This window comes from Adiantum capillus-veneris, chromosome 18 (assembly GCF_014529385.1).
Source record: "Adiantum capillus-veneris isolate H3 chromosome 18, ASM1452938v2, whole genome shotgun sequence".
Lineage (NCBI taxonomy): Eukaryota > Viridiplantae > Streptophyta > Polypodiopsida > Polypodiales > Pteridaceae > Adiantum > Adiantum capillus-veneris.
This window is the reverse complement of record NC_140948.1, coordinates 148511969-148528927: the sequence shown is the minus strand read 5'-3', so window position 1 is coordinate 148528927 and position 16959 is coordinate 148511969.

Below are 16959 nucleotides of genomic sequence, written 5' to 3'. Positions count from 1 at the left end.
CAATGTAGTTACTCCATCTAGGTGCTATAGGTAATTTGAATAGAGTCGCGTGTTCTATCGGCTTTTCAAAAGTGATGTTGAGCGGAGGACCACATCTATACATTTCTACTCACACTCATGTTTTTGTAAACACTTATTGTAATAAATGTCTTTCCGACATTTCATTTTTTCATGGAGCCGATTCATTGTAATTAGCGGGACTCAATTGAGTTTCCAGCTTGTATTCCCCAAGTAGTTTCACCTGCTTATGTAATTAGATTAGAGATGTTTTCACACCTCCAAGGCTGAGGTATAATAGCCAATTTTTGTAAACCTAAAAAACAATTTTGAATCATTAATCAAGGTGAGTTTTTGAGCACCGTGACTGTGTCTGAGAGAGAGAGAGAGAGAGAGAGAGAGAGAGAGAGAGAGAGATTCTATCCTCTTGCTACGCAAGCTACGGAGCCGCCATTGGAGAAGCAACACCGCCATTGTGTTAGCAACGGCGAGAGCTACGCACCAATACCAAGCATGCACGCATTTGGCTTCTACGCAAGGTGAGCTCCCATGAGATTCTATGTGAGTTTTGTCCCTACCTGTCTGTCAGAGTTGAGCGTGCCATATATCTATAGAACCGTAGCAGTAGAGCTACACATTAGTACCATCGGAGTCGAGATTCGGTCACTTGTAATTTTTGGCCTGTCTTCATACGCATTTACCGCACGGAGTGGTTACAGGTTGAGATTGTATTGTAGATTCATAGGGTATTGTCCTTACCTAATGTAGAGACCTCCTTTTGAGTTTGAGGCCTATTCGATGACTCTAGATCATGTTTCAGATAGCATTTGTTCGTAGTATGGATTTCAGTCACTTGTGTATTTGAGAACTTAGATTTGATTTGCTTGGTAGTGATTGTCATTAGAAGGTCGAGTAGGTGATTTGACACCCACCTATTTGTTTCCATGCGCCTGCAGGTCCAGCTCCGTCCTCGTGTGACATTCTTGTTTGTCGATTGAGTTCTCGCTATCATAGCCACCACTAGCGGCGTAACCGCCACAACATTTGGCGCCGTTGCCGGGACGAGAGCCCTAAGTAGGTGACCTTAGACTAATACTACGAGGTGATTTTTTTTGTTACTTTGTATATTTTAGTTTGAAAGGTCTAGGAGTGGTAGACTCCGAGGTTCTTTGAAAGGTAGTAGGAAACTTGTGGTATTCCTGGGTCTTTCGTGTTCGACAGTTTTTTAGTTTAGATCAGATTGATTTTTGTTGGTGTTGAGTGGTTGTTGAGATTGAGGTATTTACTAGTCCGTGTGTGGCGGTGAATCTCCTTATACTCACATTTGCAAAAACCCATTTTATGATTAGAAGTAGCTTAGGTAGGACTTGATTTGATCCTGATCTAGCGATGTTAATCAGTGAGTTATTTGCTTGATGTGTTTGTTATCATGTTAGATCACTAAAACGTTGATTTGGTAGTGAAACTTGTATAAACAAAGTTTAAAGAAATTTTTTGTGAGACTCAGTGTTGCTGAGCACTTAGGATTGTTGAGCACTTAGGAGAGCTCTTGGAAGAGTTCTATGTTGGAAAACTGGAATTCTGCAACTTTAGACATCATACGCGTATGATGTCTTAGGGGCTAAACAAAGACCAAAATAGAAAATTTGACATTACCAGAGTGTTCAGAAGGGGGGTTATACCCTAAGATCAACATAAAACAAGGGCTTTAACAACCCTAGAAACTCAAAATACCAAGTTAAAGTGAAAAAAAACGCAAAGAATAGGGAAAATTGATTTAGAGCTCATTTTTTCATTCAGACTTGATAAAAACACTTGAAACTCAAAGATAAACACTTGGAGAAGCTTAAAATTGAAAATCGGGCAAATCTGTGAAAAAAGACATCATACGCGTATAATGTCTTTTGGCACTTGCTGAAGTGAGTTTTCAAATTTGACTTGACAAGGTTGTTACAAATACTATGCAAAGCTCAAATATCAATTTTGAACTGAAATTGGGCAAAAAGACATCATACGCGTATAATGTCTTTTTCCTAATTCTTCGCATATTTTGATATTTTGCTATCACAGATCCTTTGTACTAGTTTTCTAGAGCTTGTATTTCAAGTTTCATGTCATTTGGATCACATTTGACCCCAAGTAAGTCAAAAATCGGGAAATTGCCAAGAAAAGCCTAATCTGGCCATAACTTGCACAACAAAGTTCAAATTGAATTTTGTGAGTGGACAGAGTATAAGGGTGCTAGTGGGAGTGAGCAAAGCAAAAATATCCAAAATCTGTGAAAAAAGACATCATACGCGTATAATGTCTTTTTGAGAAAATCTGATACAAAGTTTTCACTTGAGATAACAGAAGTCTTCCAACTGACAAAACAAAACATTTGACCAAGTATCATTCAGTTTGGATCACTTTTGATCACAGAAACTTGGGATAAACAAACTGCCGAGACTGAAAAGTTAGATTCCTCTAGGGGGATTGATGAATTTGAGATTCGGTAGATATCTCCAGGATAACCAACCGAGACAAAGAGAACAAGTGAGTGTTATATCAACCGAGGAGAGTGTAAACCAAAGTGTAGTGCGACCGTTAGAGCCGATCCTTGAAGGAAGTATTTCCGATACTTCTTCAGAGAGATCTTACGAGATTTTCACTGAACACTTAGGATACTTGAACTTAAACGAAAGAGGAAACATAGCAGTAGGACCATCAAAACCTTCATCCACAATGAAGCTATTGTTCATCAAGTATCAGTATGACAACAAGCAAGGTGCCAAGATCTACAAAGATGGTATGGACCGCTACTATGTGAAAATAGAAGATAGACGAAGTGAGTTCAAGGACTTAGTGCCTGTGAGCTATAGTGGAGATAGGTACCTAGATGATGAAGGTATCATGTACTTTGTAGTCATGAATCCTAACATTGTGGACAAGTGGGGATTGATGGGCACGAAAGCCAAAGTAGATGAGGAACCTGTGGAGAAAGCACCAACAATGAGCTTCCCTAATGCGAGATTAAGGCGAGAAAATGAAACTTTGAGAATCAACACAAACAATGTCTACATGGGGCTATACAAGTATAATAATGGAGAGGAAGATCTCTATTATAGATGCGAGGAACCCTACGTCGATGAGTTGACAGAGTGGAAAAGACTTTATGTCTTCACCTACGCAGAGGGATCAGAAACAAAAATTGTCGCATATGACAAGTATGGAAGTCAATACTCGACAATGGATAAAAAGGAGTTGGAAGGATACACATACTTTGGGGGACCATTCCATCAGTATTATGTCACTCCTAGCTCACAAAGACCAGCACCTACATATGTAGTGCCAGACCCTATAGCAACAAGTGGAGGAGGAAGAACCCATGTGGCTGAGTCTTTCAGTCAATCTCAGTATTCTATGCCAAACCCAATGGGAACACTACATTCTAGAGAGTCAATGGCTACGAATCGAGATAGTGCAGTTCCATTCCCTACACATACCACGGTAGGTCCGACGTTTGCAGTAGCACCATCACATTTGCCTCCTAGTAGCAGATTCGTGGCAAGGGAGCCAACTAGAGCAGCCCATGAAGTCCATGACGTAAGAGGAAGTTTTAGTCGAGATACAGGAGCAATGAGATTGGTGGAAAACAATAGATGCATGAGACCATCTCAAGTGGCCAATTGTATGTCGATGAAGTATAGTGGCTCAGGAGATCCGTATGCACATGTCTCACTCTTTAAGCAAGTCTTAAGAGCTGAGAAAATAATAGATTTCCACACACAATACGAAGGATTTGGTCTTACTTTAGAAGGGACGGCATTGACATGGTTTCAAACACTGAATGGTGGAGGTTTCCATGACATTGACCACTTGCTGCGAGAGTTTGCCGAGGAATTTTTGAAAAGCGGGATCAAACACAACACGGTATCCCAAATATATGCTTTCAAACAAAAGGAGCAAGAAAAGGTGAAAGAAGCTTTGCTTCGCTTCAAACAATATATAGAGAGATGTCCAATACGGGAACGACCGCAAGATGATAGACTATCTGTCCTCTTTATAGAAGGGCTGAGAAATGACACTCTCAAGAAAGACTTGCACCTGAAAGCTTCTACAAGTTTTGAGCAAGTGACCAGAGAAGCATTATACTTAGTGGATAACTGCGTGGTTTATGGAGAGGTGACAACCCGGGGTAGTCACTTATCAAAAGACCCCTATATCACGTGCGTTCAAGAGGTAATTAATAATACCCCAATATACATACTATACTTACACTGTGAGCCTATTTTAAAAACCCCCATCCCCCTCTGTATGTATACATTTTTATACATTTTGGTCTTTTAATAATCCTCTCCGGTTAACTCACGTGATATCATACACATTCTAAAAAGTGACCGCCCCAAGGGTGACAACGGATACTGATTTTGCATCCAGTAGCTCATCATCCGTAGCTAGCGATACCACCACTAAGAAGAATGTCCAAACAACCACAGTGCCGAACATGGAACAAATGATAGAGGATGCTATAAGGAGATTAGCACCATACCCTAAACCAATGCCTAAACTAACGAAATGGTGTGCGATTGAACAAAAATGGACAAATCTCTCAACAGAGAAGCGCTATTACAACAAGGTTTATGTGAGGGAGCGTCAATATGCACATCCAGCTCAAATAGCACTACCTCAGGTACATCCAGTACCTCGCTACGCAATGGGAAACGTACCAGGACCTATGGGGATATAAAGACCACAGCCGGTATTGGGGCAACAACCACCTTTACCAGGAGCAATACCAGTGGGTATTAGATATGCACCCACCCTAGAGAATCAAGAAGAACAAGCTTTAGTGCTTGTTCATACTTATTACGAAGATTCCGATGCACTCATGGCTCCTACTGTGTATTACTCACTTGAAGAACCAAAACAACCAAAACCTTGGAGCATGATGGGAAATGTTGGACCACCAACAGCCGCACGCGCCTCAGATGAAGAGAGTTATATCTTGGACGCAAGAACACTTATGTTCATAGCTCATGGAGGGTTGTCAGGCCAAAGACCATCTTATCCACAAAGGGCAAATCACAGGACACAAAGACCTGCATTGGGACCCTGTTATAAGTGTGGAGTTGACCATTTGATGAATGTTTGTCCACACACAGAGATCATTAGAATAAATTCATATTGCACAGAGTGTGGTGTCACTCACTTCATTGAAGATTGTTCAAAGAATCCCAACAAAGTGCAAAAGATGACATTGAACATGCTAGAGTCGATTCCTACTAGCAGTGGGTCTGAAAATGAAACTCTGATACCAACGCAAGTTGTTACTAGAGCTCAAGCGAAGAAAACCACTAGAGAACCAGAGAATGGAAAGTCAGAGACTGAATTGGCTAGTCAAGGACGACGAAGCCATAGAAACACATGGAAAGCTAGGAAAGCACGCATGAAACTCAAAAAAGAACAGCAAGACGCGATTATAGCTGAGGAATTAAAACGAACAAAAGACAGACTAGAGAAACTTGAGAGTCAAAAAGGAATGGACTCTGAAAAGTCGAAACTGAAGAGCGTCAAAGAGACAACGAGCGTGAGCTTAGGGGGATCAATGTTAGTCGACAAAGTACACGAACCATTGGATGCATTGATGAGATCTTGCGAAGCGAGATTAAAGAGCAACCAAACCCAAGAACAATCGTGGTTGACTTATCCAAACGCGGAATTGGAAAAGCAGAGACTCGAAATGTGTTAGAGAATGATCGAGACTACACAAGCCTTGTTAGAACCACCTAGAGAACCAATGAATTGTGGAGCAGAAAACCCAATTCCTCAAGAGACTATCCTCTCACGGGTAGTTGAAAATCCTAACAATGCACAAAAGCCTAAAAAAATGCATGAGAATGAATGTATAGTGATGAACACAACAGATCAAGAAATAGAGAGTTTTCATCCTGTGATACAGAGGTCTTACGGAAGAGATGAGGATTACAATGAGTTTTGGAAAGAAGCGAGAGAGGCAAACTTTGCAAACGAGCTGAGTTGTCAAGATAATCAGACTAATGGGGAGAAGGACATTAGGAATCCTCCCATAGAGGAATTTGAGGCAGGATCTCAAGTGGACTTAGATCTGCATTCTTACTGGGGAGATGGAGGATCTATTAGAACAGTAGAGAGTAAACCTCATTCGTTGAATACCTTACCTTCATACTTAGGAGAATACGAAGCAAAATCCAAGATTAGAGCGCTTCCCTCACGAGGAATATCTTTAGAAAAAGTTATGGACTTGCAAGGATTGATAGAGATTTTGGCAACACCAGTGACATGCACTATCACCCTAGCTGAGCTTTTGAGACTACGACCAAACATGTGGGAAACTGTAGGAAAATGCTTGGAGAAATTTGGGATAAAAGACCCAACTGCAAAACTGCAAGAGGGCATACGAGTGCTGAGTAAGCCACAAAAAAACGCTAAGCCTGTACCTTTGAACAAGGTCAGAGAGTATTGCGGAGGCAAAGAGGGGAATACAACCTTGCCAGTGGAATTCCAGGGAGTTAACACGATGGCAATACTTGACAGTGGGGTTGGGGTAACCATTGCTACGAAAGAAATCTAGAAAAAATGGGGAAAACCGGCGATAAGAAAAACGAGGTTGAAACTCCAACTAGCGGACGGACATATGGAGAGACCTTTGGGACTATTAGAGAAAGTCGTAGTGACTTCTTGCGGAATTGAGTACGAGCATACTTTGGCAAGGAGAATAACTATGATATTTTACTTGGAAGACCGTTCATGAGACAGTTGAAAATGGTCCAGGATTGGGGTTACGACCACATATACTTGAGACATATGGAAACCACTACTCGTGTGAACCTAAAAGACCATAGCTACAAGGATGGGAACCGAACACCAGTTGAAGAGTTTGATTTAGCTACTTTGGCAGGATCAGAGTTTCCAGCTTGGTTAGGCAAACCCAAAGAGTTATGGATGTGTGGAGCTTGGAACTGTGGAAGTATGAAGCGTGAAGAATGTGTTTTAGAAAGGGAAATTGAAGATGAAACTTATATAGGTGAACCCTTTCTAGAGGATGCACTTGAACCATTAGAATGGACACACATTCTTGCAACCCTAGATGTTTGTGCAATTCAAGATGGTCCCACAACGAAGTTCTGTGATAAAGATGGATATGATGTGGTTCCGTACTTCATGATGAGAGCTATACTCAAAAAGAAGACTGAAAAGATTGATACACCAGACAAGGAAGATGAAGAGGAGATGTTTCATGACATTCCCGATCATCCAGAATGGGGAAATGAAGCTAACAATGAGTCCACAAACAACTCAAGCAAGAATGAGGAAACCATAAAGGATGTCAGATTCTACGACTTTCCAAATCAGACTGAAAAACGCCAGAAACGCTACAGAGAAAAGAGAAAAACGAAAGGGGTTAGAAACAATCCGATGCCTAGGATAAGAGGAGAAAACCAGTTCCTAATGCTAGTAAAGGCAGAAGATTGTGTCAAGGACAAGATTTCTGGAAAAATGAGAGGAAATGTGGAAACGAGCTCACAGAAAGACAAACTAAGCTCAAGAAATCGAGTTCAACCCAGTGAAACAAAAACCGAAATAGATAAAGCGGAAAAGAACATGAGAAACAAGGAAAACAAAGAGTCCAAATTAGAATGCCGAAACAAGTACAGAGAGTTAAAGAAAACTCTGAAAGAAGTCTGGACGATTGAAATCGAGAGTGGTGAGGACCAAAACGCCAATATCAAGGGAAACATGGATGTTCCCTCTCACTACAGGAAATTTACGATAGAGGATAGGAAGGTGATATTAACCGAGCCTATCAGAGAAAGAAAGGAGAAAGAATCCTATGATGGACCTGAGGACGCTAAAAAGGTTGATTTAGCAGTTCCAGGAGAGGAACCGAGACCGGTATACATAGCTACAGATTTGTCTTCGGAAGAAGAAGAGAGACTTTTGAGTCTTCTCAGAGAATATAGGGATGTGTTTGCATGGTCGTACAAGGACTTGAAAGGAGTCGATCCATCAATATGCCAACACACAATTTCTTTGAAACAAGATGCTAAGTCTAGTAGACAGAGACGATACACGTATAATGACACGTTTGCTAAGAGAATCAAAGAAGAAATAGACAAGCTAATGGAAACTGAATTCATATATGAGATTGAACACACGGATTGGGTATCTCCAATTGTGGTAGTGCCTAAGAAAAATGAAAAACTCCGCGTGTTTCTCAATTTGAAGAAAGTAAATGCTGCTACATTCAGGGAAAATGATTCCTTGTTGATAATTGATTATGTTCTAGAACGTGTATCGGGGAAAACAACATATTCCTTTCTAGAGGGATTTTCAGGATATAATCAGCTTGCCATTGCGCTAGAGGATCAACACAAAACAACTTTTGCAATTGAGTGGGGAATTTATGCGTATCGAGTTATCCCGTTTGGTTTAACTAATGCTCCCGCAACATTCCAAAGGCTGATGACGCATGCATTCAAAGAGTACTTGAGGTTGTTTCTAGAAATATACATGGATGACCTGTGTGTACACTCTCTTCTAATAGATGAGCATCTAGAACACCTAAAAAAGGTATTCGAGAAATGTAGGACACATCGCATTTGTCTTAATCCTGAGAAGTGTGTGTTTATGGTCTGACAAGGCAGAATCCTGGGACATATTCTCTCACATAACAGAATATCCATAGATATGGAAAAGATAAAAGTAATAGTGGATATGCCTAGACCAACCAACGCAAAACAAGTGCAGAGTCTTATGGGACATTGTGGATATTATAGACGATTCATTTATAGGTACGCTATAATAGGCCAATCACTTTATAGGCTAATAGTGAATTTCAAATGGACAAAGAAGTGTGAGGAATCCTTCAAGAAACTGAAAGAGGCACTCATTACTGCTCTAGTCTTGAAATCACTGGATTGGGAAAAGATATTCCATGTGCATATAGATGCTTCGGCATATGCAATAGAATGCATCCTAGCTCAGCCAGAAGAAGGAAACATGGATTTTCCAATCTGCTATGCTGGTCGACAACTCAACAATGCTGAAAGGAATTACACAAAAGCAGCGCGAGAGGGATTAAGAATGATCTATGCTGTGAAGAAATTTTGGCATTATCTTCTAGCCAATAAGTTTGTGTTTTTCATAGATCATCAAGCCTTGCTCTACCTAGTGAGAAAACCATGCAATACGGGACGGATAGTGAGATGGTTCATCATGTTATTAGAATTTGACTTCACGGTAGTAGTTAAGAAAGGAAAGACACATCTTAGAGCGGATCACCTTTCAAGGTTGATAAATGGAGAAGACCCTATAGGTGTAGATGATGACATGCTAGATCTGTACATATTCAACATAGAAATGATACCAAAGTTGTCTCAGGATGTTGTTAGTCTATTAACCTATGGAGGAGAGTTTGTTAGAAAAGAATACAACCAAAAACAAGTTACTATTCAACAATCCGAAAATCTTCAGTTGATTGCAGGAAGGTTGTATCACTTAGGAACCGATAACATTTTAAGGTTAGGCATCAATCCTGAAGAATATAACATATATCTGCGAGAAGCACATGTTCAAGAATGTGCATTTCATTGTTCAAGAAGGAACACGTACAGTAATCTGTTACAACTGGGAGTCTACTGGCCAGGAACGAAAGAGAGTGTACATGAATATGTCACAGTATGTGTTACATGTTCGTCAAAACCACTAGCTGAGTATTCAACATTGTATCAGATAATGATCGCTCCTGAATGGAGTCAATATATTGTTGAATATCTCACAAATAGAACTTTTCCAGAGAGAACCTCAAAAGCGCGTCAGAGAGATGTACAGACAGAAGCGCAAGATTACGCCTTAATAGGAAATCAACTCTATAAGAGAGGAAATGACAACCAGCTTAGGATATGCACATCAGACTTAGAGTATGTGATAATCCTAGAGCAAGCTCATGGAGGAGTAGGTGGAGGCTATTTCTCAGGTGATAAGACAACAAAAATTGTCTTAGCTATAGGAATATGGTGGCCGACATTACACATGGACACTGAGGAATACGTAAAACAATGTGATGACTGTTAGCGCGGACAAAAGTACCACTTAAAAGAGATGATATGCTGCTCAGGACAATGATGGAAGCAAGAGCCTTTGCAAAATGGGGGATTGATTATGTTGGACCTATCTCACCTCCTGCATACAAGACTATCTAACAAAGTGGGTTGAGGCAAAAGCAACTCAAAAAGCAAATGCCTGGACCACAACACAATTTATTTATAAATAAGTCTTTGTACGATATGGATTACCAGTAGAAATTGTGAGTGATCGAGGCACACACTTCATAAATGAAATGATAGAGATCCTTCTAGAAGAATTCATGGTAATACATCACAAATCAGCTCCATATCATCGACAAGCCAATGGATAAGCTGAAGCAACGAACAAAACCATATGCACGGTCCTTACAAAGGTTGTATCTGAGTCGAGAATTGATGGGGACCATAAATTGCATTCGACATTATGGGTGTATAGGGTAGCATATAAAACATCCATAGGAATGATCCCATATAACATGGTTTTTGGTTTGAATGGTATTTTACCAATAGAATTTTTAATTCCAACACTGAGAGTAGCTAAGGAATTAGAGTGGACAGGATATGACCTTTCAGATAGAATAGACGACCTTGAAAAGATAGATGTGCTTCACTTAAAAGCCGTGGCTTCAATCTACGCTCAGAAAAGGTGACAAAAAGCGTTCTTTGATAAGCATGTGCGAACTAAAGAGTTTAAGATTGGGGGCTTTGTCCTAGTATACACTCTAAAACAACATGCAAAAAAGCTTAAAAGCGAGAGATGGGACCTCTTGTGATTAAAGATCTATCACCAAGTGGGGCTGTCAAGCTTGCTACATTAGACGGAGAAGAAATTCCAAAGTGGATTAGTGAATGCAGGTTGAAGAAGTATCATTTGCCACTAACCCAAGAGATGCTTCTTAAAATACATCAAGATAAGCTATAACTTCAGGAAAAAAAAAATATTTTTGAGGTAGCGCAAGCGGAAGAAAAAGAAAGAATGGAGAAAAGAAGACTACTACGTCAGAGACAGCGCAATGAAGGAGCCTTACGAATAAACGCAGTCAGTGTTTCTGAAATGGGTGAAGACAAAGTAGAGCCCATCATCGAGGTCAAAGTGGAGACAAACCAGATTAAAGCTAGAGCACTATTGGAGTCAGGAGCACAATCTAACCTTCTTTTAGTTAGTTTGTACAAGCAATTGAAACATGACACTAAGTTGCAAACTACCAAATAGGAGTTGAAGAGTTATTCAGAACACTCAATTAAAGCAATCGGATGCATAGTACTGCACGTAGAGATAAATCAATATGTGTATCCACATATGTTTTATGTGGTTGAAGACAAAGCTACACAACATCCATTGTTTCTAGGACAACCATGGCAAAAGCAGTACAATGCGATGATTAATTGGAGCTCTAATTCAGTTAACATCAAATATGAGGAGGAAAGTCAATCAATTTTGTTCTCCGAAGCAACCGTACAGGTGCAAGCCGAAGAATCCAATGACAAGGGTAAACGACCTAGAGAGATTAAGAAGGAGCAATGGCAACCAAAAGCCACTTCTACAAAACAGGAATGCTCCTCAATGAAGAACTCGCAGAAATGGGTAAAGAAGACAGAAAATAAAAGCACAGCTCAACATTGGATAAAGACAGACTCAAAGTTGGTATGGAGGCCAAAGAGAACAAAGGTGGAAAACATCGTCTTCAACACCAGACAACAGAGTGATTTCAGAGAGTCAAATTCAGTGAAACAGATCTCGATTCCAAAGAAGTTGATGACAGCACAAAGCCATAGCAAGGAAATTTGGATTCCAAAGATTTGTCCGCAGAAACTCCCTTCAGTACAATCAACAGAGAATCCTAAGAACTCAAGGACAGAGACATCACAACCTAAAGTCAAGCAAATTAGGGTAGCAAAAAATTTGTGGCAAGCATAGGCAAATCGGAAGCAGATTTGGATTATCAAAAAGGATAACAATGTAAAGAAGAATCCAGATACTGATTCTACTACAAAAGTGCTACAGACAACCCAAATATTGCCTAAAAACCTGACAATCAAACAAAGAGCGACATTATTAGAAATATTGCTATTTCATCGCTCTACAATTGAATTGACCAAGCATGACCACAATAAATACAATGCTTCACCCTCAGACACTTCATAGTCATCCGGTAGGACTTAGACTAGGAGGGGGGAAGGTATACAGGTATACAGGAACTACAAGCAATAAGGACAAAGAAAATGATATTACAAGGATAGTGTCTTACATGATTTCAAATTTTTTATGTTTGATTGCGGATATTGATAATATCTATGCCCTTATATACTTTGTTTTGCAATAATAAGAGATCAAATGATGAATTTGAGTCTCTAAGTTTGTAAATATGACTAAATATGCGTGTTTTTGGAGCCAAAAAGTGGGAAAAAGTGGTAATCCAATCCGGGAAACCACAAATAAGTGTACATATATATATACATGGTTACCAGCTAATTATTGTGTATTTTTTGAATTTTTTGGCTTCAATTTGCTATTTTCCTTTATATTTTAGGATTTTCTTAATAAAAGTAAAAGAAAAATAAAAAAGCAGGTGAAACAAGATCATAAAAAAGAAAAGAATAGATGGTGATGATCATAATGACAAGGGAAACCCATGGTAAAAATTGGGTACAATTCGGAAAAAGTTGCGGAAAGCCCGAAATGACAGAATTTTGGCAAAGTGGATAGATTTCTCAGAAACAAGTCAAACGGAGTCCAAATTGAGAAATTTCAAATCCTAATGTGCATTTCACGACGAGATAGGAGCACATGTCAAATTTGGTAACAAGTGAGCCGGGAAGTCCAAAGTTAAGTATTTTTTACTTCACTTACAAGCTCATTTGCACTATTACCCACTTGGAGAGAGCAAAGAGCACACAGGAGCATCCGACCTTCTACAGCTTTCTACGACTACTACGAGAGCTTAGAGGACTCCAGATATGAGAGGTAGACTCATTGACATAAGCTTTTGATGCTTACCACTAACTTTTGTCGCGAAAACTAACCAAAACAAAGAAACAAGAGTAGACGGGGAAACGGGTAGAATGCTAGGTAGAGGCACAACCGCCTAACCAAACCATGCAAGAACCAATAGGTGGCTTACCCTAGTGTAGAAGATGAGTTCCTAACTCTCAAAGTACAAGAAAGACTAACTGAAAAAACCCTAGGTCAATAGAGCCTGCAAGCGGCAAACAGGAAAAAGTTGTCGAAACGACACAAAACTTCACAAGAAGCTTAACAACATCGAGGACAATGCAACCATGGAGTATCTCCAAGTTTGGACCACCAAAAGTGGGTCGAAACAACCGATTCAGCGGTAGACACACAAAGCGTCATTTTGGCATAACGGCAAAAATGGACGATCGATTGCCATGAAACTTCACAAGCAGCTTCAAATAGCCATCAATGATACATGTGTACAAGCAAAACCCAAGAGAAAGCTGTTTCACTTACCAATGGTGAAAAAGACGCTTTCGAGCAACCAAATGGCTAAAGGTGAAAAAGAAGGAACCAAAGTCGAGTCCAACCACATAGTTGACTTCCCAACACCTCAAATGAGCTCAGGATGCAACTCTCGAGGAGAAAGATCGAGGAAAATCAACTCCAATACCAAAAGACGACTTCGGAGACTGAAATGCCTACAAAGGGGGCTTTTAACTAAACTGATGATTTTTAAGGTTGAAAACTAGTTAGCAGGGCTTAGGGCACTAGCACAAACCATGCTTTGCACAAAAAACACTTTTTATCAAGAAGAGACATCATACGCGTATGATGTCTCACAGCATGATTTTCACATCATCTTGAACACATGAATGCATAGCCTCTTTCTATATGCTAACAACAGCCAATGTACAAAGTATCATGAGATTTGGAGTTGAAAAACTAATTGGAAACTAAAACGACGCAAAGTAGGGCATAAAACCGACTTATGGCCCTAAATTTGCCAAAATAGCTCCAAACTCAATGAAACTTTGTAGGATTGTTGTTCAACACATGCACAAGCTATCTGGAACCAAAAATTACCATTTTGGCCAAAAATACATCATACGTGTATGATGTCACTTTGCACACCCAGAGCCAAAATTGATCATTTCTCATCATATATCCATTATATATATCAAATACATGCCACATATGAATTTTGGTACCATTTGGTCAAGGGGATCACTCCATTAGCCCAATTAGCGGAAAATCCTCTATTTAAAGCCTAGTTTTGCCAAAATTCATCATACTCAACTTCAAGTCAAGATTTGAGTACACAAAGTCCTTTACTATCATATGAGGAGCCTACAGAATCAATCTCATTCAAAAATGACACAAAAGACATCATACGCGTATGATGTCTCGAGAGCCAATTTTGGTCCAAACTATACCCTAATTTCATAAAATCATTGTCTAAGCCTATATAAAGCCAAATCCAAGCTTACAATGCAAAATGGTTCAATTTTACCCAAAAAGACATCATACGCGTATGATGTCTCCCTACTGATTTTTGCATTTCAGAGTTGCAACTACCACACATAAGTGATCTACATGCCATTTGAGAGCAAACCACCAAGTTTCATCCAATTTGGATCACAAAATCCAATTTCCTCTCAATATCTTGCAAAGAGCCTGACCAGGACTAAAATGGTCATAACTTGACCAAATGGGACCCAAATTCAAATCCAAGCATATAGAATGAATGTATGCACTATCAGCTACAAGCACAACCAATAACAAGCCATTTTGACACAAAAGACATCATACGCGTATGATGTCTCCAGCATGATTTTGCACCCAAATTGCACATTTTCCCACATGCATTGCATCCTTAGGCCCTGAATAGCTTATGTTTCAATTTTTAAGTCATTTGGATAGTTAAAAGATTAATTTCGGCTTTCAGTACTGAAAAAGACGCTAACTTCTGAAATTGGAGTTACAGGATCCATGGATTCGGGGAAGTCGGCAACAAAGAGAAAGAGTCCGACACTCAAAGAAGCAATAGCAAAAGCGGAGCCATTTTCTATTCCCCCAGAGAATCTCAAGCCCACAAAGACTTGGGTAGAAAAAGCAGTGTTATAAGAACAGGGGATAAAGATATACCAAGGTACTTTCAGAGACCCACGGGGACAAACAGTGGATATCCCAATGATTCCCCAAGAACTGGTGGACTACAGCAGAATAGAGGAGATAAGAAGATACCTGGAAAGGGCAGATCTCCACCAAATTTTCACTTCCAGAGCATCAGGAGTAGACACTCAAAGAGTGTATGAGTTGGCAACCACCATACAGAAAGACGGAAAGGCTACACTCACAGCCTTGGACGGGGAAAAGGTTGAAGTGGTTATCTCTCCTTAGCTCATTGCAGATGCTCTGAAGCTGCACAACAAAGGATGCTCAGTCAGAGAAACACGGGAAGCCATAGAAGTGTATGGGCCAAAGAAGCAAAATGCCACCTATGAAGACATGGCAGATTCGAGAGCAGCAAAGCTTTGCCGGCTCTACAACCAGTTTTTACACATATGCAACAAAAGGCCACAGAAGTATACCACACCACCACATGTTGCTGCCACAACAATCACTTGGGCAATAAAGAGCAACATCCCGAAGGAAGTCAATTATGCTCAGCACATCCATGAGCAAGTAATTGCTTTGCAGAACGAGAAGCCAAAGTACATTGGAAGAGCCGAAATGTTGACTAAGATAGCTTATGAAGCTATCAGAGCAAGGGACCAATGGCCAAAGGCTCCCTTGCAAAACCAATGGCTAAAAGAGATAGATGAAGATGAACACCAGCCAGAGGTCACAAAGAGAGTGTCAACAAGGGCAAGCCGGAAACTAGAAATTGTTTCCGAGCTAGAAGAAGAAGAAGACGAGCCCCTCAAGAAGAAGACGAAGAAGAAACCTGCCCCAAGGCAAACTAAGAGCCAAAAAGCCGCCATAATGGAGAGGCTGATTGAACAGCTTAGAGCCGAGCGAGCTTTAAAAGGAGATTTTGAGGAAAAGTGGGCACCAGACCGAAGAAAAGTCGGAGCCAGCTCAATAAGACCAAATATTGATCAGTACGATCAATATATCAAGGCTTATGAAGAATCAAAAGCTATCTTAGAGCAGCAACCAGTAGAGCCATACATTGAAGCAGAATTTCAACACCTTAAAGCTGAATTAAAAAGAGGTGACAAGGGCAAGGGCAAGGTAGAGGAGCCAAGTCCTAAAGGAAAGGAAAAGATAGTGGAGGAGACGACTACTGAAGTTGAGGTGGATGTGCTAGAAAATCCCAAAATACAGCAAGAGGAGAAGACAACGGATCCAGTTCAAGAGAAGAAAGAGAAATATGATGCTCTAATAGACACAAGATATACTCAAGAAGAGGCCCTCAAGGTTGTGTATGGCATTGCCTTAGCACAAGAAGAACGGAGAGGAGGACCAAGAATAGATTAGACAGAGAGCAGAGGTTAGTACTTGAGAAGGGAAAGGATGAGTTGAATCTAAAGGAGACTATAGTAGAAAGAGCACTTGATCTTGAGGATGAGGATGAAAGAGATATACAGAAAGTGCATCAACTATTGCAGCCGATCAAAGCCCGATCAAAGACAATGAGGGAAAGCAAAGAAGAAGTGGAAAAGAGAGAACATGAGCTGGAAACAATATGAGAGTGCACTAAAAGAATCAGAGTACCTCAAGGCATCTCTCTTGGAAGCAGAAAATGAAAGAGATGGACTAATCCTCCAACTTGCTGATGCTTCAAGAGAGGTGGCCAGTGCACAAGAAGCCAAAGAAAGAATTGAAGATGAATTGGAAGCTACAAAGGACGAGCTCATTGAGCTACGAGAAAGGATGGAGCTGCAGGAGAGA